Source organism: Pelophylax lessonae (genome assembly GCF_965119305.1).
Source record: "Pelophylax lessonae genome assembly, chromosome: 5".
Classification (NCBI taxonomy): Eukaryota; Metazoa; Chordata; class Amphibia; order Anura; family Ranidae; genus Pelophylax; species Pelophylax lessonae.
This window is the reverse complement of record NC_138772.1, coordinates 412,743,265-412,769,183: the sequence shown is the minus strand read 5'-3', so window position 1 is coordinate 412,769,183 and position 25,919 is coordinate 412,743,265.

Below are 25,919 nucleotides of genomic sequence, written 5' to 3'. Positions count from 1 at the left end.
AGCGCCCGCATCGGCCGTTAACCAGATGTAGTCAGAAATCTGTCGGTCTAGGCGTTCCCTGATGTTGGATACGGAGTACAGCTGTCGATTGTTCGGCTGAAAGAAGGATCTCATATATGAAGTGACCAAGACATCTTCAAACCGCCCTCTTCTTGCAGGCGCTGTTGGATTGCTACCCACAACTGTCTCTCTCTGACTGGAAATTCCTCTGCCAGTGCACGCAAAAGCAGAATGCAGCATTTCCCGCAGCAAGGCCTGGAAGTGCTGCATTCTGACCACCCTCTGTGATTGTGGTAACATTTCCGCCATTTTTTTGTTCGTACCGGGGGTCTAACTATGTTGCCACTCAGTACTGGTCCTTGGCGTTTATGCTTTTTATACGGGGGTCCCACTTAAAACACTGGAGCATGAAGGCCCCCCATTCGCACTAAACTGGAAGCGGTGTAGTGGCCTGCTTCCAGCTCATCATCCAGGATAATGTCATCCTTGTTCTCCTCCCCCCCTCCACGGATAACACCAGGGATCCCAGAAAGGTTTAAAGCATGCTCTTCTTGCTCCTCCTCATCCCCCCCGTCACCATCCTCCTCTGACTCCTCTTCAGACTCCAGCTGTTGACTTGTCTCAGATGGAGTAGAACCCACTGGGAATTCATCCAACATTGCGACTTCCTCATCTTCCTGCTCCTGGTCCTCGACGGCTTGATCAATGACACGACGCAATGCACGCTCCAGAAAGAAGGCGTAAGGTACGATGTCACTGATGGCGCCCTGGCCGTGACTGACCAGTTTGGTGATCTCATCGAATGGCCGCAGAAGTCTGCATGCATCGCGCATGAGCAGCCACTGGCGAGGTGAAAAAACCCAAGCTCACCAGAACCTGTCCTCCGCAGAGTTCGTACAGGTAGTCGTTAACTGCACATTTCTGCTGGAGCAGCCTATCAAGCATATGCAACGTTGAGTTCCATCTCGTCGGGCAGTCACAAATAAGACGCCTGACGGGCAGGTTGTGTCGCCGCTGAATGTCAGCAAGGCGAGCCATGGCTGTGTAAGATCTTCTGAAATGGCCCGAGATGCCTGCCGCAAGAGTCCTGGACCCCAGGGTATTTGGCAACGAATCGCTGCACCACCAAGTTCAGGACGTGTGCCATGCATGGCACGTGTGTTATTTTGCCCTGTTTCAGCGCGCTCAGCAGATTGGCACCATTGTCGCACACCACTTTACCAACTGTCAAATTCAGCGGTGTCAGCCACTGATCTGCCTGTGAACGCAAAGCTGAAAGAAGTGCAGGACTAGTGTGGCTCTTGGCTTCCAGGCACAACAGACGCAGCACAGCATGGCAACGTCTCACTTGGCATGTGTAATAGGTTCTGGGGATCATGGGCGGCGCAGCGGAAGAGACGGTAGCAGCAGAAAAGGAGGAGTCAGCTGAGGAGGAGGAGAAGAAAAGCTAGATTAAAAGGTTATTTATTACATTAAAACAACGTAGTAACTCACACAGAGGAAATCGTTGATCAGCAAATGGTGATGGTTCATCTGAAACACTGCAGGGATGTTCGGGAAGTACACTGTGGCGGCCGTGGTCCTTGCTGTGCTGGTGGAGTCCGACACTTCCTGTGGTTCTGGCAGCATTCAGTATCCAGGCTTACATTCAATAGTGGCAGGGGGGTGCTCGCGTTCGGAGCATGCGTGCTCCTTCCTCAGGCGCAGGGAGGATGGAGGAGGAGGAGGAGAAGAAGAAGAGGCAGGCTTGCGTGCAATCTGTGGCGGTACAACCAAATCTACACGGGTGCCATGGGTTACATGCTTGACGCCCGTCAGAAGGTTCACCCAGTGGGCAGTAAAAGTGATATACCTTCCCTGCCCGTGTTTGCTAGACCATGTGTCTGTGGTCAGATGTATCTTGGCACCAACACTGTGTGCCAGAGATATATTCACTTGCCGCTGAACATGGCCATACAGCTCTGGAATGCCCTTCTGCGAGAAATATTTCCTGCCTGGGACTTTCCATTGTGGTGTTCCAATGGCCACAAATTTCCGAAAGGCTTCCGAGTCCACCAGTTGATATGGCAGTAGTTGGCGGGCTATCAGTTCCGACAAGCCAGCAGTCAAACGTTGGGGAAGAGGGTTATCCGGCGTCATCATTTTTTTCCGCTTCAACATTTGGGCCACAGAAGCCTGCTTTTTTCCGGAACAACCAGACGATGACATCATGGAAGGTGAAGTGGAGGACAATTGTGAGGAGAGAGGAGAAGGAGAAGAGGCTGGACGGTGAGAGCCTGGAGTGTGGCTTTGTGGGTTCTGACGGTGTTGCTCCCACTGGGCTCGGTGATGGGAGTTCAGGTACCTTCTTAAGGCAGTCGTCCCTAGGTGAGTGTTGGGCTTACCGCGACTTATGCGTTGACTGCAAAGGCTGCAGATGGCAATACTGTTGTCAGCAACGGACACATTGAAAAAAGCCCACACTGCGGAGCCATGTCTCGGCATCCTGGGAGCACCAGATGTGACTGTACAAGGTTGATGGCTCGCTCTTGATACATTTGCAGTCTGCTTTGTACCTCTTGTGCAATGCAAGTTCTGCCTGCCTCTCCTCTCTATCTGTCGGTTCGTCTCTCCCTCTGAACTCCCCTCCTCTTCCTCTCTTGTGGCCTCCCACGTGACGTCCATAAACATGTCATCATCCACGTCACCGTCCCCACCACTAACATTCGAGATCTCGGCGTAGGTAGCAACAGCGGGGACCAACCTACTTGGGCTGATCTGGGAACTGTCATCAGGCTGCTGAGTGGCGGCTGTTGCTACCTCCTCTTCCTGATCCGATGCCAACAATGGCTGCGCATCGCAAATGTCTTGTGATGGATCAGAAAATAATTCCAGTGACTCAAGCGGAGGGTATGTGGTGGTGTCTTTGGGGGTGCACACAGCAGAGAGTGAAGAGGGTGCAAATAGAGAGGATGAGGACGGTGCAGAAGATGAAGGCTGAGTGAGCCACTCAACCAAGTCTGGTGCATCCTTTGACGTAATCGAATGCACCTTTTGAAACTTCACACTTTGGCTCCGGCCTACTGCTCCTGCCCTACCCCTACTACCCCTGCGTAAGTGTCTGCCTCTTCCTCTGCCTGTCATGTTTTTAAATTACCCTGTGACAAAAGTCTCTAGAGAATCACAGTATATCTGGAAAAAGGTATATAACACCCAGCTTCAATCTATGGTATTGGGGGGCCACAGGTTTATCACACCAGTTCTACAAAAAATTGGCCAATAACTGTTGTCACTATGTGTAGCACAGCAAAAGAGGCCACATTTTTGCAGGACTAAAATACACTCTTAGAAAAGTATAATGTTAAACAAACACCCCACTTCAATATGTGGTATTGGGGGGCCACTGGTTTATCACACCAGTTGTTCAAAAAATTGGCCAGGGAGTTTGGCTCTCTGTGTATCAGAGTTAACGCAGAAAAAGAGGCAATATCGTTGCAGGACACAAATACACTTGTAAAAGTTTACTCAGATAACACCCCACTTCAATATGTGGTATTGGGGGGCTACTGGTCTATCACACCAGTTGTTCCAAAAATTGGCCAGTGAGTTTGGCACTGTGTGTATCAGACTTAACGCAGCAAAAGAGCCAATATTGTTGCAGGACACAAATACACTTATGAAAGTATACTCAGATAACACCCGCTTCAATCTGTGGTATGGGGGGGGGCACAGGTTTATTACACCAGTTCTACAAATAATTGGCCAGTAACTGTTGTCACTGTATGTAGCACAGTTAACACAGCAAAATAGGCCACTTTTTTGCAGGACTAAAATACACTCTTAGAAAAGTATAATGTTAAATAACACCCCACTTCAATATGTGGTATTGGGGGGCCACTGGTTTATCACACCAGTTGTTCAAAAAATTGGCCAGGGAGTTTGGCTCTCTGTGTATCAGAGTTAACGCAGAAAAAGAGGCAATATTGTTGCAGGACACAAATACACTTGTAAAAGTATACTCAGATAACACCCCACTTCAATATGTGGTATTGGGGGGCCACTGGTCTATCACACTAGTTATAATACATTAAAAGTGCTTTTGTCACTGTTTGTAGTATTGCTGCAGCAACGCTCAGTGACCACACCTGTCACAATGCTGCACAGTGCATAATACAAATCCACTATAATATGCTTTCTTGGGCATGTCCATGTGCTGAAATTTTTCAATTGGCTGTCCCGTTCCACCTGACGGATGTGTCATGGGTCAAAGTTCTCCCCAATGTAAACTAATATGGCTGCCGCGAACAACGCCATGTGTTCGCAAAATTGGCTGGTAGCGAACAAGCAAAATTTGCCGCGAACCGACCGCCGGGCGAACCGCAAGGACATCCCTATTCCCTTTAATTATAACAAGCTATCCTGGTTTAATCGATGTCTGCCAGCACCCGCAAGTTAGATAGTACACAGGCAGAATGACAATCTGCCTCTGTAAACAAGGCAGATTGCCGTTCTGTCAGGAGGGAAGGTATTGATCCTGTGTTCCTGTAAACAGGAACATGGATCAGTGCCTTCCCCTAGTCAAAGCAACTCCCCCACAGCGAGAAAACATAGGCTAGATACACAGTTAACCCTTTAATCGCCCCTGATATTAACCCCTTCCCTGTCCGTGTCATTAGTACAGTGACGGTGCATATTTTTTACCACTGATCACTGTATTAGTGTCACTGGTCCCCAAAAATGTCAAAAGTGTCAGTTAGGTGTCGAATTTGTTCGCCGCAATATCGCAGCCCCACTATAAGTCTCTGATTGCCGCCATTACTAGTAAAAAAAATTTATAAAAACAAAGTATCCCTTTGTTTGTAGAGCAGTGGTTCTTAACCTGGGTTCGATCGAACCCCAGGGGTTCGGTGAGTCAGTCTCCGGGGTTCGGCGGGGGGGACAAAGGGGCAATTGCTCCCCCCGAGAAAATATTACTGATTGTGAGGCTGAGCGCACCCCGGGAAATCAGAGCTGCGGTCGGGACGACTCACAGCCATTACACATAGACACTTGACACTCCGCCCCCTGTACCTCCCCCAGCAGGTTTCCAGCCTATCTCCTGCAGGTGCTTGCTGCGTGAGTGGGCGGGATGTACCTGACCACGGAGATCGCGCCCGCCTGGAAGAGGGAAGTGTGAGCAGCTGAGCAGAGGGAGCCGAGTGAATGTTCCTGGAGGTAGGCTCAGCTAGCTGTACATGGTGGATTCATTTACAAGCACCTCTATGCTACGTCTGCTGAGTTACTGCAGCTTAGCATAGAGGTGCTGTTAGCTGACAGATGGAAATGCATGTCCTTTTCATATAGCTCAATAAAGCATTGTGAATACCCCCTGGTGTGTGCCCTCCTGATACCCCATGGAATGCTCTCCCAACACCTCCCCCAAATGTGTGCCCTCCTAACACCCCATGGTATGCCCTCCAAACACCTCCCCAAAGTGTGTTCCCTCTTGACACCCCATGCTATGTCCTCCCAACCCCCCCAGTGTGTGCCCTCCTGATACCCCATGGTATGCCCTCCCAAACCCCCCCCCCCCCAGTGTATGTCCTCCTGATACCCCATGGAATGCCCTCCCAACACCTCCCCCCAGTGTGTTCCCTCCTAATACCCCATGGTATGTCCTCCCAGCCCCCCCAGTGTGTGCCCTCCTGATACCCCATAGTATGCCCTCCCAACACCTTATCCCTCAGTGTGTGCCCTCCTGACACCCCATGTTTTAATGGTTTTGTTCTTTGTTCTTAATGGCTTTGTTTTTTGAGATACAGTCACCAACACTTGCAGGGAGGCCCCAGCGAGATTTGAACTCGCGACCCCTGGTTTACAAGACCAGTACTCTAACCCCTGAGCTATGGAGCCTTTTTTTTTTTTTTTTTTTTTTTTTTTTTTTTTTTTTTATGGTTTTGTTCATTTTGTGCACCTATGTATAAATATATACCTAAATATATACCTATGTTTTGAATTTGAAAAAATCATATTTTATTTTTTCAATTAAGAAGGGTTCGGTGAATGCGCATATGAAACTGGTGGGGTTCAGTACCTCCAACAAGGTTAAGAACCACTGTTGTAGAGGCTATAACTTTCACACAAACCAATCACTATATTCCTATTGGTAATTTTTTTAACAAAAATATGGGTATGTTTTATAGCAGAAAGTAAGAAAGATATATATATATATATATTTTTCAAAACCGGCAAACTTTTTTGTTTATAGTGCAAAGACATAGAAACTGCAGAGGTGATCAAATACACCTAAAGAAAGTTCTATTTGTAGGAACAAAAAAGCACAACAATTTTATTTGGGTACAATGTCGCATGACCGCTCAATTATCAGCTTAAGTAACGCAGTGCCGTATCGCAGAAAATGACCTGGTCACGAAGGGGAGTAAATTTTCTGGAGGGAAAGTGGTTAATAAATGTTTTGGAGGACCTCCAAAATCTCCTCTGTTCCAGCCATGACACATTTCCACAAATATGTGTTCAGTTGGTGTTGTTGCTTGAAGGCAGGAATGTCTTCCTGATCACTTGATTGCTGTGATTGGCTGTCACAGTGGTCCCTTGATCAGAAGCCCGTTCTAGCTCAAACAATGACTGGGAGCTTTTGGAAACAGTCCAGTGAGTGTTGTAATTTTGCAGTGAGCGCACTCTTAGCACAGAACCTGGAAGCCCCATTGATGCAAATGGAGAGGGACTGGGTATTAAGGCCCACCTGCCCTGATGAATATTTGGATTACGTGATTGGCAAGAGGTTAAAATCAGACTTGGTAAAAACTTAGTAAAAACTTAGATTTCTGTTTTTTTTTTTTGTTTTTTTGTATAAAGCAGTATCCCCCACTCACATCTGATTATCATCCAGCTGAATAAAATACCTGATTAATTTCACTTTAAAGTGAACTGAGAATTTAAGAGTTTAAAGGGTAACTCCACTTTCATGGGGAAAAAAAATCAGCAAATAAAGAAAAAACAATATAGCGTATACAATTGCGACACAAATCATATTGTAATTAAATGGTATTGAAAATTACCTTTCCTTTTCAATCTGCAGCTGTTGTAATGTTCTGAAAATGCAATACAATATGGCAACCTGGAGTCGTTCTGTACACAGAATGTGTACTGACCACTCCCCAGAAACATTATTTCCTGTTTGTGTGATTGGCTCTGCCTAAGATATCAGTTCTATTTCTGGCATCCCCTGCAACAAAAATGTCATTTTTGGTGAAATACTACCAATAGGAACACGTCTAAAGAGATGCAGACCCGCCGGCCACTCGCGATGTCCCACAGGAGAGGGAGAAAGACAGACGGCTGATGTAAACACAGCCGTCTGTCATTCTCACTGAAGTAGGCACAAAGGCTATGCGATCCTGCTATATAGGATCGTATGTCTCTGTGGTTACTTCACTAGCCACACCCCCTAACAGTTAGAATCACGCCCCTAGGGACACACCTTACCCCTTGATCACCAATAAAGCTAACCCCTTCCCTGCCAGTGTAATTTTTACAGTAACAGTGCATATTTATAGCACTGATTACTATAATAATGTCACTGCTACCCCCAAAAGTGTCAAAAATGTCAGCCAGGAGTCCAATCTGTCCGCCACAATGTCGCAGTCCCGCAAAAAAAAATCGCAGATCGCCGCCATTACTAGTTAAAAAAACCCCAATAAAAATGGCATAAATCTTTCCCATAGTTGGTAAATGCAATAACGTTTGCGCAAACCAATCAAAATACGCTTATTGCAATTTTTTTTTACCAAAAATATGTAGCAGAAAACAAATTTGCCTAAAATGTTAAAAAATTTAGATTTTTACATTTTTTTGAGAACTTCATATAAAAAAATATTGAAAAATATTGTTATTTTTTCAAAATTGTTGCTTTTTTTTGTTTATAGCGCAAAAAATAAAAATCGCACAGGTGATCAAATACCACCAAAAGAAAGCTCTGTTTGTGGCAAAAAAAGGACATCAATTTAATTTGGGTACAGCTTCGCACGACCGCACAATTGTCCGATAAATTCATGCACTGCCGAATCGCAAAATAGGGCTTGGTCTTTGAGCAGGCAAATCTTCTGGGGCTGAAGTGGTTAACATACTTTTGCCACAAACAAATATATAGCTTTAGATCATTAGGTCATAATTGTGGAAAAAATATTAAAATGTAAAGCAGAAACTTTAAAACACTGCTGTTAGATACATTCCTTGATTAGTGGTTTATCTGTTCTTAACATTCTGAAAGCCAGACCTGACCATTTAGATGAAATCCAATGCACAACATTTTGGGGAGTGGGCTAAGTGGATGTTAAAGAGTAGAGTTGAGCGGACACCTGGATGTCCGTGTTCGGCGGGTTCAGCCGAACTTGAAAAAAAAGTCCGGGTCCATGTCCCGGACTTTTTCCGAACTTTACCCGGACACCGAACCCCATTGAAGTCAATGGGGACCCGAACTTTGAGGCACTAAAATGGCTCTAAAACACCAATGGAAAGGGCTAGAGTGCTGCAAAACAACAAAAAAAAAAACAGAAAAATAAAACAATGTTCTTCATCTGTGAAGGACGAGGCCAATATGGAGTAGGAGGGAGGTTGAGGTGGTGGTGGATGTGGCGGTGTCATAGGCGTGCGCACAGGGTGTGCCGGGTGTGCCTGGGCACACTCTAATCACCTAGGGCACATTAGCATTATCGCTCTGTTTGCCAGTGAGGAGATGGGAAAGATCTCCCTCGGACCTGCTCTGCCATAAGAGAAGTGCCACACACTTCTATTTCACTTTGCCAGCAGGGAGAGTAATGTACCGGGGCTATATACATGTAGGCAAACAAATGCATGTGTATTTAAACTTTGGGGTGCACACCCTAATGCAATAGGCTGCGCACACCTATGGGCGGTGTAGGTGGAAGCGGCGGTGGAGGAGGACGAGGTAGCCAACACTGCTTTTTTTCAGTCATTTTAAATGAGGGTACACCCCAAAAGAGTGAGAAAGATCAAAAATAGAACAATGGCTGGGTAAGGTCGGTATCCATCTCTATTTTGCACAAGGTACAGAAAAGTCCTGTGGGATCCATGCCTGGTTCATTTTAATGAACGTGAGCTTGTCCACATTGTCTCTGGACAGGCGGCTGCGCTTGTCTGTGATAACGCCCCAGCCGTGCTAAATACACGTTCAGATAATACACTGGCTGCAGGGCACGCCAGCACCTCCAAGGCGTAAAGGGCAAGCTCAGGCCATGTGCCCAATCTGGAGACCCAGAAGTTGAAGGGGGCAGACCCGTCATTCACTACATGTAGGCGTGTGCACACATACTGCTCCACCATGTTGGTGAAATGCTGCCTCCTGCTAAGACGTTCCATATGAGCTGCTGGTGCTGCTGTTTGTTGTGGCGTGCTGACAAAGCTTTTCCACATTTCGGCCATGCTAACCCTGCCTTCTGAGGTGCTGGCGGTGCCCTGGTTGCGTTGGCGACCTCTTCCTCCTCCTCTGCCTTGGCCTTGTGCTTCCACTGTGGCCCCGCTGTCAGGTGGGAATGCCAGCAGCATCGCGTCTACCAGCGTGCGCTTGTACTCGCGCATCTTGCGATCGCGCTCCAGTGAGTGAATTAAGGATGGTACGTTGTCCTTGTAACGGGGATCCAGCAGCGTGGCCACCCAGTAATCAGCACAAGTTAGAATGTGGGCAACTCATCGGTCGTTGTGGAGACACTGCAGCATGTAATCGCTCATGTGTGCCAGGCTGCCCAGAGGCAACGAAAGGCTGTCCTCTGTGGGAGGTGTATCGTCTGTGTCCTCAGTATCCCCCCAGCCACGCACCAGTGATGGCCATGAGCTGGCCTGGGTGCCACCCTGCTGTGAACATGGTTCCATCTCCTCCTCCATCTCCTCCTCCTCATCCTCCTCATCCTCCAGAACAGTGCCCCTGCTGGACAATTGTGTCCCTGGCGTTTGTGAGTGCAGGAACCCACCCTCGGAGCCACTTGCGAATGACTGCCCTGAAAGCCTTGGAAATGTTACCTCTTCATCCTCCTCCTCCTCCTCCTCATCCTGTGCCACATCCTCATCCATCATTGCCCGAATCGTTTTTTGAAGGAGGCATAGAAGTGGGATAGTTAAGCTGACAACGGCGTCATCGGCACTGGCCATGTTGGTGGAGTACTCAAAACAGCGCAACAAGGCACACAGGTCTCGCATGGAGGCCCAGTTATTGGTGGTGAAGTGGTGCTGTTCCGCAGAGCGACTCACGCGTGTGTGCTGCAGCTGAAACTCAACTATGGCCTGCTGCTGCTCGCACAGTCTTTCCAGCATGTGCAAGGTGGAGTTCCACCTTGTGGGCACGTCACATATGAGGCGGTGAGAGGGAAGGCCGAAGTTACGCTGCAGCGCTGACAGGCGAGCAGCAGCAGGGTGAGAACGCCGAAAGTGCGCACAGACGGCCCGCACTTTCTGCAGCAGCTCTGACATATCGGGGTAATTTTTAAGGAACCTCTGCACCACCAAATTCAGCACATGCGCCAGGCAAGGGATGTGCGTCAAACTGGCTAGGCCCAGAGCTGCTATGAGATTTCGCCCGTTATCGCACACCACCAGGCCGGGCTTGAGGCTCGCTGGCAGCAACCACTCATTTGTCTGCTGTTCCATGCTCCTCCACAACTCCTGCGCGGTGTGTGGTTTTTCCCCCAAACAGGCAAGTTTTAAATCTGCCTGCTGTCGTTTACCCCTGGCTGTGCTGAAGTTGGTGGTGAAGGTGTTACGCTGACTGGATGAGGAGGCGGTAGAGGATGAGGAAGCGGAGTAGGAGGAGTTCGGAACAGGAGGCAAACTGAAGCGCCCTGCAATCCTCGGTGGTGGAAGGACATGCGCCAAATTGCTATCCGCCTCAGGCCCATCCGCCACTGCATTTACCCAGTGTGCCGTTAGGGAGATATAACACCCCTGACCGTGCTTACTGGTCCACGTATCGGTAGTTAGGTGGACCTTGGCACAGATGGCGTTGTGCAGTGCACACCTGATTTTTTCCCCCACTTGGTTGTGCAGGGAAGGGATGGCTTGCCTGGAAAAGTAGTGGCGGCTGGGCACGACGTACTGTGGGACAGCCACCGACATAAGGCTTTTAAAACTGTGCGTCTCCACCAGACGGAATGACAGCATTTCAAAGGCCAAAAATTTTGAAATGCTGGCATTCAGGGTCAGCGATCGCGGGTGGGTAGGGGGGTACTTCCTCTTCCTCTGAAGTGTTTGGGAGATGGAAAGCTGAACGCTTCCACGGGACATTGTGGAGATGGTTGGTGACCCAGGTGGTGGTGTTGCTGACAGATCGTCTGTTTGCGGGGTGGCAGGTGCCAGTATAATTACAGAGGTGGATGGAGAGGCCGAGACTGCAGAAGAAGAGGAAGCAGGAGGAGCCAGAGACCTTTCTTGGTTTTGAAGGTGTCTACTTGTAACGCTCTGGCGTTTGTTTTAGTGAACTGGATTTGCAGCTGCAGAATTTCCACTCAGTAGTCCTGTAGAGATGTGTTGAATCACCATATCCAACTCTCCAGACTCATCATTGTGGCCCAGCCTGCTTCAGCATGCACATATACAGACACTCAGATAAGATGTTCCTGGAGTGATAGTTTGCATGCGATAGTATAGAGGTGATGTGCTGAAAGGACAGGCGTGAGTAGTGATAGCAATGATAGGCACTCAAGTAGTAATGTTCAGGAGTGTTAGCAGATGGTGATAGATAGTATGCAGGTAGGTTAGCAAGAATGTACAAGTAACAGGTGGTAGGGGACAGCAGATGAATGTACAGGAGATGCTAACTTAGTGCAAGGGTATAGATGGTAGTAGACTCAAGAGCTAACAATCTATGTAACAGTGCAGATGATAGAAATAGTAATGCATAGATAGCAACAGTCTTTAGTATGCAAGAGTAGATAGTGTAAGTTGATAGGAAGGAATCCCCTGCGGGGTACTTATCACTAGTTGGTTTAGAAAGGTGAGAGGTCCAGTAATGAGATAAGGATCCGGTAGCGAGATACAGGATCAGTAGCGAGATATAGGATCAAGTAGCGAGATACAGGATCAAGTAGCGAGATACGGGATCAAGTATCGAGACTAGGATATAGTTGGTAGTAGACTCAAGAGCTAGCAATCTATGTAACAGTGCAGATGATAGAAATAGTAATGCATAGATAGCAACAGTCTTTAGTATGCAAGAGTAGATAGTGTAAGTTGATAGGAAGGAATCCCCTGCGGGGTACTTATCACTAGTTGGTTTAGAGAGGTGAGGGGTCAGGTAGTGAGCTAAGGATCAGGTAGCGAGATACAGGATCAGTAGCGAGATACAGGATCAAGTAGCGAGATACAGGATCAAGTAGCGAGACTCCGGTCTATCCAGATATTGGGTTAATAGCTGGAGGCTTCGGCAGCGTCAGACAAGGCTGTATAACAGGAGGTTGCACGAACGCCTTGTGAGTGAAAGCCGGCGATTGAAATAGCCGCTCAGAGCCGCGCCTAGTGATGACGTCATGAGAGTTAAAGGGACAGGTAGCTATATGCGTTCCACCTACCTGAATGGCGGAACGCAATGCGGAAATAAGAGGCTGGAAGGGTACCGAAGGTACCAGGATCTTACACTACTCCACTGCAGCTCGTGCTTTGCACTTAGATGCCTGATCATGCAGGTTGTGCTCAGGTTGAGAAGGTTTATGCCTCGCTTCAGGCTCTGATTGCACAGGGTGCAAACCACTCGTGTCCTGTCATCAGCACATTTTCTGAAGAACTTCCACGCTAGAGAACTCCTTTGAGCTGGCTTTGGTGCGCTCGTTCCCTTGCTGCGTTGGGCAGTAGCAGGCATAGTATCTAGGGCACGGCCGCTCCGCTTCTGCACCCTGCTCCCTCTTCTGCTGTGCTGGTGGCTCTGTGCGACCACCGCCTCTTCCTCCAAACTACTCAGGTCACCTGCATGACCTTCATTCCATGTGGGGTCGAGGACCTCATCGTCCTCCACATCATCTTCCACCCAGTCTTCACCCCTGCCCTCCTTGTCGGTCTCCACAGTGCCGCAGCAGTTGGCACCTGCGTTTCGTCATCATCGGAGACGTGCTGCGATGGTCCTTCGATGTACTCATCTTGAGAAATAAGTGGTTGGGCATCGCTGCACTCAATCTCTTCCACTTCTGGGGCAGGGCTAGGTGGATGGCCCTGGGAAACCCTGCTGACAGAGTCATCAAAAAGAAGAAGAGACTGCTGCATGACTTGGGGCTCAGACTGCTTGCCTGATTTGCAAGGGTGTGAGGTGAAAGACGGTTGGACATTGGATGCAGGTGCCAACTCTGACCTTTCTGCAGTAGACTGGGTGGGAGACAATGTGAAGGAACTGGAGGCACTGTCAGCAGCAAACCAATCTACTATCGCCTCTACTTGTTCTGGCCTCATCACTTCTAGAGGCGCATGATGCCCTACCAAATACTGCTGCAGGTTCTGTCGCCTACTCACACTTGAGGAAGGTGTTTCACTTATGCGTGTAGCTGGCACAGATCGACCACGTCCTCTCCTTGCAACAGGAGCTCTACCAGCAGCACCACGACCCAGACCACGGCCCCTATTTGACGGTCTCCTCATATTTCTGTAATTTATGATCTTGCCCTAGAAAGGTGTTTATTGGATAGCGGAACAAAACAACAACAGTATCGCACGGGTGTATCTTACAGTCAAATATGCAAACTATGCCGCAATTTAATTTTTTTTACCCCAAAAGGGTGTTTTTTAAATAGCGGAATAGAAAAACAGTATACAAATACAATGGGTGTATCTCACAGTCAAATATGCAAAGTATGACGCAAATTTAATTTTTTTCACCCCAAAAGGGTGTATATTGAATAGCGGAATATAAAAAAGGATATAAAACGGTGTATCTCACACGTACAAACACAGACTAGGCCCCGATTACAATTTTTTGTACCCTAAAGGGAGGATGAGGAAGAGGAGTAGGAGGAGTTCGGAACAGGAGGCAAACTGAAGCACCCTGCAATCCTTGGCGGTGGAAGGAGATGCGCCAAAAAAATTTAAAAGGTGTATCTCACAAGTACCGATACAGACTATGCCGTAATTTAATTTTTTACACTCCAAAAGGGTGTATATTGAATAGCGGAATAGGAAAAATTTGATAAAACGGTGTATCTCACACGTACAAACACAGACTAGGCCCCGATTACAATTTTTTGTACCCTAAAGGCAGGATGAGGATGAGGAAGAGGAGTAGGAGGAGTTCGGAACAGGAGGCAAACGGAAGCGCCCTGCAATCCTCGGCGGTGGAAGGAGATGCTCCAAACAAATTAGAAAAGGTGTATCTCACATGTACCGATACAGACTATGCCGTAATTTAATTTTTTACACTCCAAAAGGGTGTATATTGAATAGCGGAATAGGAAAAATTTTATAAAACAGTGTATCTCACACGTACAAACACAGACTAGGCCCCGATTACAATTTTTTGTACCCTAAAGGCAGGATGAGGAAGAGGAGTAGGAGGAGTTCGGAACAGAAGGCAAACTGAAGCGCCCTGCAATCCTCGGCGGTGGAAGGAGATGCGCCAAACAAATTTAAAAAGGTGTATCTCACATGTACCGATACAGACTATGCCGTAATTTAATTTTTTACACTCAAACAGGGTGTATATTGAATAGCGGAATAGAAAAATTTTTACAAAACGGTGTATCTCACACGTACAAACACAGACTAGGCCCCGATTACAATTTTTTGTACCCTAAAGGCAGGATGAGGAGTAGGAGTAGGAGGAGGTCCGAACAGGAGGCAAACTGAAGCACCCTGCAATCCTCAGCGGTGGAAGATGCGCCCCAAAAATTTGGAAGGTGTATCTCACACGTACCGATACAGACTATCCCGCAATTTAATTGTTTTTACCCCAAGGGTGTAGATTGAATAGCGGAATAGAAAATATGATATAAAATTGGTGATTTTTCAATAGCACATGTGAACACAGCAGTGTCTTATAACAGTCAGCTCTGCTGCAGGCTATGAAGGGGGAAAAAAAAGAAAATTCCCCTTTAAGTTTGTAATTTTTAAATAGATTAGTACAGACTATGCCACAATTTAATTTTTTTAACCCAAAAGGGTGTATATTGAATAGTGGAATAGAAAAAAGTGTATACATTTTAAAATCACTAGCACATGTGAACACAGCAGTGTCTTATATCAGTCAGCTCTGCTGCAGGCTATGAAGGGGGGAAAAAAAGAAAATTCCCCTTTAAGTTTGTAATTTTTAAATAGATTAGTACAGACTATGCCACAATTTAATTGTTTTTACCCCAAGGGTGTAGATTGAATAGCGGAATAGAAAATATGATATCAAAAGGTGTATGTATCTCACACGTACAGACCCAGACTAGGCCCCGATTATTATTTTTTGTACCCCAAAGGCAGGATGAGGAGTAGGAGGAGTTTGAAACAGGCAGGAGGCAAACTGAAGCACCCTGCAATCCTCGGCGGTATGAGATGCGCCCCAAAATTCGGAAAGGTGTATCTCACACGTACCGATACAGACTATCCCGCAATTTAATTCTTTTTACCCCAAGGGTGTAGATTGAATAGCGGAATAGAAAATATGATATCAAATGGTGTATGTATCTCACACGTACAGACCCAGACTAGGCCCCGATTACTATTTTTTGTACCCCAAAGGCAGGATGAGGAGTAGGAGGAGTTCGGAACAGGCAGGAGGCAAACTGAAGCACCCTGCAATCCTCGGCGGTATGAGATGCGCCCCAAAAATTGGAAAGGTGTATCTCACACGTACCGATACAGACTATCCCGCAATTTAATTGTTTTTAACCCAAGGGTGTAGATTGAATAGCGGAATAGAAAATATGATATCAAAAGGTGTATGTATCTCACACGTACAGACCCAGACTAGGCCCCGATTACTATTTTTTGTACCCCAAAGGCAGGATGAGGAGTAGGAGGAGTTCGGAACAGGCAGGAGGCAAACTGAAGCACCCTGCAATCTTCGGCGGTATGAGATGCGCCCCAAAAATTGGAAAGGTGTATCTCACACGTACCGATACAGACTATCCCGCAATTTAATTGTTTTTACCCCAAGGGTGTAGATTGAATAGCGGAATAGAAAATATGATATCAAAAGGTGTATGTATCTCACACGTACAGACCCAGACTAGGCCCCGATTACTATTGTTTGTACCCCAAAGGCAGGATGAGGAGTAGGAGGAGTTCGGAACAGGCAGGAGGCAAACTGAAGCACCCTGCAATCCTCGGCGGTATGAGATGCGCCCCAAAAATTGGAAAGGTGTATCTCACACGTACCGATACAGACTATCACGCAATTTAATTGTTTTTACCCCAAGGGTGTAGATTGAATAGCGGAATAGAAAATATGATATCAAAAGGTGTATGTATCTCACACGTACAGACCCAGACTAGGCCCCGATTACTATTGTTTGTACCCCAAAGGCAGGATGAGGAGTAGGAGGAGTCCGGAACAGGTAGGAGGCAAACTGAAGCACCCTGCAATCCTCGGCGGTATGAGATGCGCCCCAAAAATTGTAAAGGTGTATCTTGCACGTACCGATACAGACTATCCCGCAATTTAATTGTTTTTACCCCAAGGGTGTAGATTGAATAGCGGAATAGAAAATATGATATCAAAAGGTGTATGTATCTCACACGTACAGACCCAGACTAGGCCCCCATTACTATTTTTTGTACCCCAAAGGCAGGATGAGGAGTAGGAGGAGTTCGGAACAGGCAGGAGGCAAACTGAAGCACCCTGCAATCCTCTGCGGTATGAAATGCGCCCCAAAAATTGGAAAGGTGTATCTCACACGTACCGATACAGACTATACCGCAATTTAATTCTTTTTAACCCAAAGGGTGTAGATTGAATAGTGGAATAGAAAATATGATATAAAATTGGTGATTTTTCAATAGCACATGTGAACACAGCAGTGTCTTATAAAAGTCAGCTCTGCTGCAGGCTATGAAGGGGAAAAAAAGAAAATTCCCCTTTAAGTTTGTAATTTTTAAATAGATTAGTACAGACTATGCCACAATTTAATTTTTTTAACCCAAATGGTGTATATATTGAATAGTGGAATAGAAAAAAGTGTATACATTTTAAAATCACTAGCACATGTGAAAACAGCATTGTCTTATATCAGTCAGCTCTGCTGCAGGCTATGAAGGGAAAAAAAAATAAAATTCCCCTTTAAGTTTGTAATTTTTAAATAGATTAGTACAGACTATGCCACAATTTAATTTTTTTAACCCAAAAGGGTGTATATTGAATGGTGGAATAGAAAAAAGTGTATAAATTTTAAAATCACTCAATAATAGCACATGTGAACACAGCAGTGTATTATCACAGTCAGCAGCACTGAAGGAAAAACGCTGCAAACTACTGACTGATAAAAAAGATTTTTTTTCTCCCTCCTCTTCAGCGGGCAAAAAGATTGTGTTCACTGCACCACCCCACACACAACAAAATCGATGTAGAACACTGACCCTGCCTATTCTCCAGCCTCGCCCTAAAATGCCCTAATAACTCGCCCTGCCTGCACTCCGACCTGACCCTGAATTCTTTTCGGACACAATATAATTTTTCACTGTCTGTCCCTAATCAGCAGCCAGCACGTATGATGTGTGCTCTCTCCCTAAACTACAGCAGAACGAAGCAGCGTGCTGGGGCTCTCGAACTTATAAAGACATGGTCACATGCTTCAGATGGCCAATCACAGCTACTAATATATTAGTAGGCATGGCTGGGATGGCTTAAGGCACACCAGTTAAACGCTTGTTGATTGGCTGTTGAAAGCCCGCCATTAAAAGCGCGCCATTACATACAAACCCGGAAATAAAATGACCGAACACGGATTTTAAACCCGAACATACAGTAAAGTTTTCGGGTCCTTGTTCGGGTAACAAAAATCCAATTATTCGATACGAACACGAATAATACAGTCCGTGTTCGCTCAACACTATTAAAGAGTGAACTAACTTCATATTTAGAACAACCTAATATTTTTATTTTACTTCTAAATAAAGCTTCAGTCAAATAGCTAAATATACCATTAAAATGCAAACAGTATATTTTAATGTTTTGAATTATTTTTTTTTTTTAACCGGTTCCCGACCGCCGCAAGTACATATACTGCAGCGGTCAGCCCCAGCCAGGCAAAGTGACGTACCGGTATGTCACTAGCCTGGGAGCCAACAGCGGGCGGGCGCGCGCCGCCGGAGGCGCACTCCCGCCCCGGCTCGTTCACGGACACCTCCGTGCGTGTGACCGGCGGACCCGATGTCCACCGGTCACTCGCGATCGTCCGATGTGAAGGGAGAAAGGCAGGCGGCTAATGTAAACAAAGCGGCCTGTCATTCTTCCCTGTGTAAAAGCACTGATCTAATGGTCCTGCTATGTAGGACCGTTGATCTGTGCTGTTACACACACAGCCACATCCCTGCACAGTAAGAAGCACGCCCCTAGGGACAAACATAGTCACTGCATCTCTAATAAAGTTAACCCCTTCCCTGCCAGTGTAATTTTTACAGTAACAGTGCATATGTATAGCACTGATTACTGTAGTAATGTCACTGGTACCCCCAAAAGTGTCAAAAATGTCAGTCAAGGGTCCGATCTGTCCGCCGCAATGTCGCAGTCCCGCAAAAAAAATCGCAGATCGCCGCCATTACTCGTTAAAAAAAAACAATAAAAATGAGAAAAATCTTTCCCTTAGTTAGTAAACGCAATAACTTTTGCGCAAACCAATCAAAATACGCTTATTGTGATTTTTTTACCAAACATAGGTAGCAGAAAACAAATTGGCCAAAAATGTAAAAAAATTTTGATTTTTACATTTTTTTGGGGGGAATTTCATATAAAAAAATGTGAAAAATATTGTTATTTTTGCAAAATTTAAGCTCTTTTTTTGATTATAGCACATGATCAAAAAATCGCACAGGTGATCAAATACCACCAAAAGAAAGCTCTGTTTGTGGGAAAAAAAGGACATCAAATTAGTTTAGGTACAGCATCGCACGACCGCGCAATTGTCCATTAAAGTCACGCAGTGCCGAATCGCAAAATACCCCCTGGTCAGAAAGGGGGTAAAATCTTCCGGGGCTTAAGTGGTTATGCAATCACTGCTAGCCTAGTGACACTTATATTTCCTGGGTCAGTTTTGTACCTCCTTTATCGCTCCAGATTAAGTGCACAATGATTCAACAACATTGTCTCTGGCCAGTGAATATTGAGGTGACCCAGAAAGCATTGAAGTGGAACAGGGAAATGTAGGGTTATCTTCGAAGTGTATTGTGTGGCAAAGCTGTGTTTACACATAAAACTTGATGAAAAAATAAAAATTTTCTGGCAACAGTTGAAATATTCCATTATATCAAGTTTTGTGCCTGGCAGTTCCCCTTAACAAAAATAAAACAGCATTTGCTCTCAGCTCGAGACAATTTACTATGAGAAAGGAAAGTGTAAGTCATGACTTGTAAACTGCCACATGGACTTTAAAGCAGATGCCTACAGGTATCTTCAGACTCATTATAAAGCAAGTCAGTGGGTGAAATTAACATGGACCCTTATCCAAGCGGACTTACAGAATGAGAGTAGAACATAATGGATTTTTGTGGTGCTCAAGGATATAAATTACAAAAATTTACATCAAAAAACAGTTTCTTCTATTGGTATAACAATAAAAACATTGCATTAAAAGCAAATTGTTTATCTGTCCCCACACAGCATAATCCTCGCAAAATGCACTCATATCACCATATACACTGCCTGGCCAAAAAAAAAAAAGTCACCACCTGGAATTAACTAAGCAACTAACTAAACTAAGCATGCAGTAACTATCCTTTTGGATAGTTACTGCATGTGCCCAAAGAATGAGGTCAGCTGACAACCAGAATATACTGAATGATCAGGTTATTCCATCAATGGATTTTTTCTTTCCTGATGGCACGGGCATATTCCAAGATGACAATGCCAGGATTCATTGGGATCAAATTGTGAAAGAGCGGTTCAGGGAGCATGAGACATCATTTTTACACATGGATTGGCCACCACAGAGTCCAGAACCTAACCCCATTGAGAAACTTTGGGATGTGCTGGAGAAGGCTTTGCACAGTGGTCCAACTCTCCCATCATCAATACAAGATCTTGGTGAAAAATTAATGCAACACTGTACAGAAATAAATCTTGCGACATTGCAGAAGCTTATCGAAACAATGCCACAGCGAATGCATGCCGTACTCAAAGCCAACAAAATATTAGAGTGTGTGACCTTTTTTTTGGTAGTGACTTTTTTTGGCCAGGCAGTGTATATCTGTATTATACCAATCTAAGCCACAGTGTAATAACAAATTATTCAAAAGGGGATAAAAGCAGAGAAGGCAGCCAATCCAAAACATGTTTCGCTGAATATTCCGCTTCTTCAAGAGAGGGGGTACAAAGGAGGCAACAGTTTGATGAATCTAAAAGTATCATAATACAAACAAGATAATTTCAAATAACAACAATGGGACATAGCATCCATACTGATATAATTACCAATATCATACTAAGCACTTCAAAGGTATCCAGCACTAACCGGACTCCACCATCAAAATTCCTTTTATCCAGAAACCTACTTAGGGAATAGGGATATATACACACAATCATACAACTCCTATTAAGGATTGGGGTCTTAACAAACAACCCCCGGCCCCCCTAAAGAGACATAAAAAGTCCCAAAAGCATTACCTCAATACACATAATACAGAGGAACGCAGTCTTGTAAAAGCCTACCCCCCTTCAAAGTACCGCCAACGGTACTACCGTAGATAGCTTCAGGTTACTGTTCTATCTACTGTAGAAAGCTCCAGATTACCCCAAATGGCAGTTTACATATTTTTATGTTTGTGCTCTTCTCATTAGCTCTGTCCCCCTCTCTTCTGTGCTTCCAAATATACAGTATATCCCCAGGGCAAGTGGGTGGACTTGTATACCAAATTTTGGTGGTGGGGTCCCTCTAGTGCTGGATACCTCTGAAGTGGTTAGTATAATATTGTTAATTATCATATCAATAGGGATGTTATGTCCCATCGTTGTTGTTTGAAATGTTCATGTTTGTATTATGATCCTTATAGATTCATTAAACTGTTGCCTTCTTTGTGTCCCCTCTCCTGCAGAAGTGGAATATTTTGTGAAACATGTTGAGAATCTGCTGCCTACTGCTCCTTTATTCCCCTTTGGATATTTGTTATCACATTGTGGCTTACAACCTGTTTGTATATTAGATTGATATAATATAGATATACATGGGGATATGAGAAGTGCATTTGGGGACGGTTATGCTGTGTGGGGACAGGTAAACAATTTGCTTTAGAGTCGTTTCACACTGGGGCGGCATGACTCTGTACTACTTCGGGGGCGACTTGTGCATTCCCATGCACCACGACTTCAGAGCGACTTGCATGGACTTCACATAATGGAAGTCTATGCAAGTCGCTCCGAGGTCGCCCCGAAGTAGTACAGGACCCTTTTTCTAAGTCGGAGCGACTTGTGTCGCTCCTATTAGAACGGGTCCTGTAGCGGTCAATGGACCGCGAGGGAGCGCGACTTGTCAGGCTGACAAGTCGCCTGACAAGTCGCGCTAGTGTGAATCGAGTCTTAAATGCAATGTTTTTTATTGTTTATCAATAAAAAAAACTGTTTTTAGATTGTTATGTGTATCCTTTAGTACCATAAAAAAAAACACTATGCCCCAAACCTCTACAGGTATTTTTAAGCATTATTTTCCTTTATCCTAATGAAACACAGGGTGCACTTATGTGTACATACCAGCCAGATCTTGGAGATTCAATTTATGTTCTGCCTACTCCCACACCTTGCTATAAGGGTTATTGGCTCATTACATTTACTGTTCAGTAATGGGCCATGGGTGGAAAGAGAGGGTGAGCAAGAGCCCGACTTTTTGAGCTGCAGTTCTACAGCACAAGTTTCAGAGGTTCCCAGGCTGGTGTGAAAGGAAATGAAAACTGCATACAAGTATTTGTATCTATAATAAGGTCCAACAAATGGTTTGTCAAGTATCAAGATACTACAAGTAAGCTTTGAATAAATGCATGTAACACACATGAAGAAAACATCTACTTGGAGATATAAGGTTGGTGCATCAGAAAATAATAAAGCCATTAAATTAGCATGATAACCATGCAACTAGCATTTTTAAAAGCAATGGACAACAACGACAGCCAAATTATTACACAAAAGGCTTCCTTTATTGTTTCATTGGTTGCAAAACTAAGGAACTATTTTTCTGATGTTTAAATGTATGAACATTATATAATCTATTAGAGAAAATTGTCTGACAAACATAATAATGATCTGTTTTTCTATCCTGTCAGCAGGACTGATGATCAATAAGGTTCCAAAATGACCAGAATATTACTGCGGAAAGTTTTAGTCCTGTGATGGCAGTTGTTCTTGGCAGACTTTTGTTGAGTGGGGGTTTAATCTGAAGTTTAATGTCCTCATAGAAATAGCGAATGCTAATAATTTTTCAGGCAATGTCTACTGTAGACGTATGTCAAGCTCTATCAATCATCTCTTTTCTTTGTCCTAACTGTGAATTGTAAATGTTACTGTGTAGGTGTGAAATACAGACAGATTAGTAGAGGTGTATCAACAGAACAAAATAAACATTAAGACAAGAATGGCGCACAACGGGTCATTCATTATACTGCGTCCAATAAAACGGCACCGCTTCATCAAGCTTTTTCTTTCCTATATACTATTCCAATGTGCAATTTCTTTCTTTCTGTTTAGAATACAACTTTTTTCCTTTAGTTGCCTTATTTGTTATATTTTCCCATAGTTAATAGTGATAGTAAATTATATCCTTATTCCCCCAAAAATAATCTATACACATCCACTACTCAATGGTACTGTAATCTGTATTTCATTAAATCATTTCTTACTGTGTTTTATTGCCTGCTTGTAACATCCTCCATGAGCTCCTGAACCCCCCTCCCCACTTTTTTTGGATGGAACAGTGCATGTTAGTTGCAGGCATGTGAACTGCTCTATGCACACCAAAAATCCATTGTCTATTTCAGAAATGAGCAAGAGTGGGTGGCTACGTTCTTACGTTCCTACCAGTGACGTAGCTTTAAGCTTGGTGGCCCCGATGCAAAAGTTGACCTGGGTCCGCCATGCGTCTACCACACTCCAAGTGGCTTAAGAGTTATTTCAGATCTTTATTTACATATTAAAGGAGTAATTCAAAATGAATTGTGAAAAAACTGTCCCCATTATGACATACCTCTCCAATTCTTTTGAAAACCTTGGAGCACCCTTTGAGAGGTGGCGATCTACACAAACAACATGAAAGAGATCAAAAATCACCAAAGTTCAGCAGTTTTTTTTTAGGGTAATTAGCTAGCAAGGCCAGACTAAATCTAAAGGAAAACTTAGAATCTAAAGGAAAACTTAGAAAAATATAATAAAACAAATATTACTGTAAAAATATAAACTGTCAGTAAGGCGGTGGATGGTGTAAGTTGGGCAGTGGACAGTGTCAATATGGCAGTGGACAGTGTCAGTATAACATTGGACTTTGTCAGTAGGGTAGAGGATGGTGTCAGTAGTTTTTTTATTTTTGGTATTTTATTTCTTTATTATTTTTAACCATTTTATTTATTTATTTTTACAATTTTAATTATTATTTTTTTTTTAAATATTTTTCTAATTTTTTTTAGCAGACCTGTTGTGAGGCTTTGGAGAAATAGCAGACTTCTGAACAGACCCCTGATGTCTCACTTTTGAGACAGAGAAAGGAGATGGAGGACACAGCCCTCAATCTTCATCTCTGCAGCTTCAGTTGCACAGAATGATTGAACAGGAATAGCTCTGTACAGAGCCTCGAAATGAATTTACCAACTGAAGCATAGTAAACACAGTCAGTGTGAATGGACACAGTGAGTGATCAGTAATGATCACTCACTGTGTTCTTTCAGAAAAGAACACAGCTCTCCATCCTGAAACATCCTCCACAGCAGCTGGCGAAAAAGGAGAGGGAGGAAGTTGGCAGTGCTCCAGGGGGGAGGGGGGCACACAGGGGGCCCGACCAGCAGAGATGAGTAATCTGGACAGGAGAGTTGGCATATACAGAAACTGATCCTTTCCATTTTCCTTCTGCATGCAGTGGCTGCAGTAAAAAATTGAGATGACCAGTTCCTGTATATGCTGCCCCTGCCGCCCCTCCTGTCCAGGCATAAAACGGAATGTTAAAGGGGGGTCCTACGGGTCCCCTGGAGCAATAGGAAGGGTTGCAATTGTGACCCCTAATGCTACGCCAGTAGTTACTACATACAGTGGACCATGGAGAATGAACACAGCCACCCTCTAATAGGACGTTGGATCATAGCAGCAACAAATTAATTTAAGATTTGGAGGAGTCTGAGAACAATGGAAGGTACTTTTTCAATATCCTTGAATATAATTTTTTTTTTTTAACCAGAGTTTAGTGTCACCTTCATTTTAAAAGAACCTATCTTGGGTAATTCTTTGACCTTTGCAAGAGTCTTTTAGGCATTTTTTTTACTATCATGCTGAAAGGAGAAAATGAGAAGTAAGACAACTAAATTACTTAAAGCTGAAATTGAAGCAAATAGTTAAAGCAGTATTAAACCCCAAACCAATCATGTAATATATTACAGCCAATCATTCGATTTGGTGGCTTCATTCGTTTTCTTTTTTAGGCTTTTTCCCTCCTGTTGATCTGGCATGTAACACCCCTTCTTGTATTAGCGTGCCTACACTACATCAGATTTAGAAACACTAACAAATTGAAACCAAACTCCAGCTAATACTTTATAAGCAGTTACAGCAAACTGTTTTTTTTTCTTTTGGGATAAAGGTTTTATATAAATAAATAAAAGCTGATTATTGTAAGCACCCCTGTCCATGGTAAATGGTTTGTCTCATCTCTGTATCAGATACATTCTGCTGGAGAGCTTGTTCTTTTGAAAAACAACTGACTTACTGACCAGATCACCAAGTGTTAATAAAAGAAAAAAAGAGTGAAAACGAATGCAGCCATCGTGTCTAAAAAATGGTAAGCTGCAATATGACAAATGTTTGCTTTTGGGTTTAATACTCTTCCAAGATACATACCTATATATGGAAGCTGTTTTACCTGCCAAAAGATATACAGTTTCTGTCCATCCATCCTAAGAATAAAGAATAAAACAGCTCTACCGCATAACACAGCCCTGTCTGGTAGAGCAGAAGACCTAATATTCCTTTACTGCACTTTACTAACATGTACAGGTCTGTCTCTACCCCGGACAGTAAAAACAAGCAACAAACTAATTATCTAATTTTTTTGTGTCACCATCTATCATCATGCTCTTTGTTAGCATTAGCACATGAACATTGCTGTACAACAGGATTGGCCACAGGTGCTTCTTCTTTTCCTGCTGTAGGGGATTGCTAAAGGCTGATACCAAGTCAAATGCAGGTACTGCCCATCAGCGGGCCCGGGACCAGCATAGTGGGTGCCGCCAGGTAGGAGGGAGGGAGCTGAGTGGACACACATCTGCTCTCCTTCTCTTTCTGTTGCTGTCCTCCTGTCAGTTTCCCCAGTTAGCAAAAAGAAAGAATGTAATGCAATGTGATCTGCATTGCATTACATTTAGTGGAGCACAGGGAAGACATCCAGGTTCTTTTAGAACCTGGAAGTATCATTAAAAAGAACCTGTCGACCAAAAATCATTACATAGAGGACTTTTTTAACCCCTATGTGATGAAAAAAAAAAAAAAATGAAAGTCACACCCAAGCACAAAGAAACCCTCCCCCCAAAACAAAAAAAATTTGAAGCTCCCCCACCCCCACTTATACACAAGTAAAAAC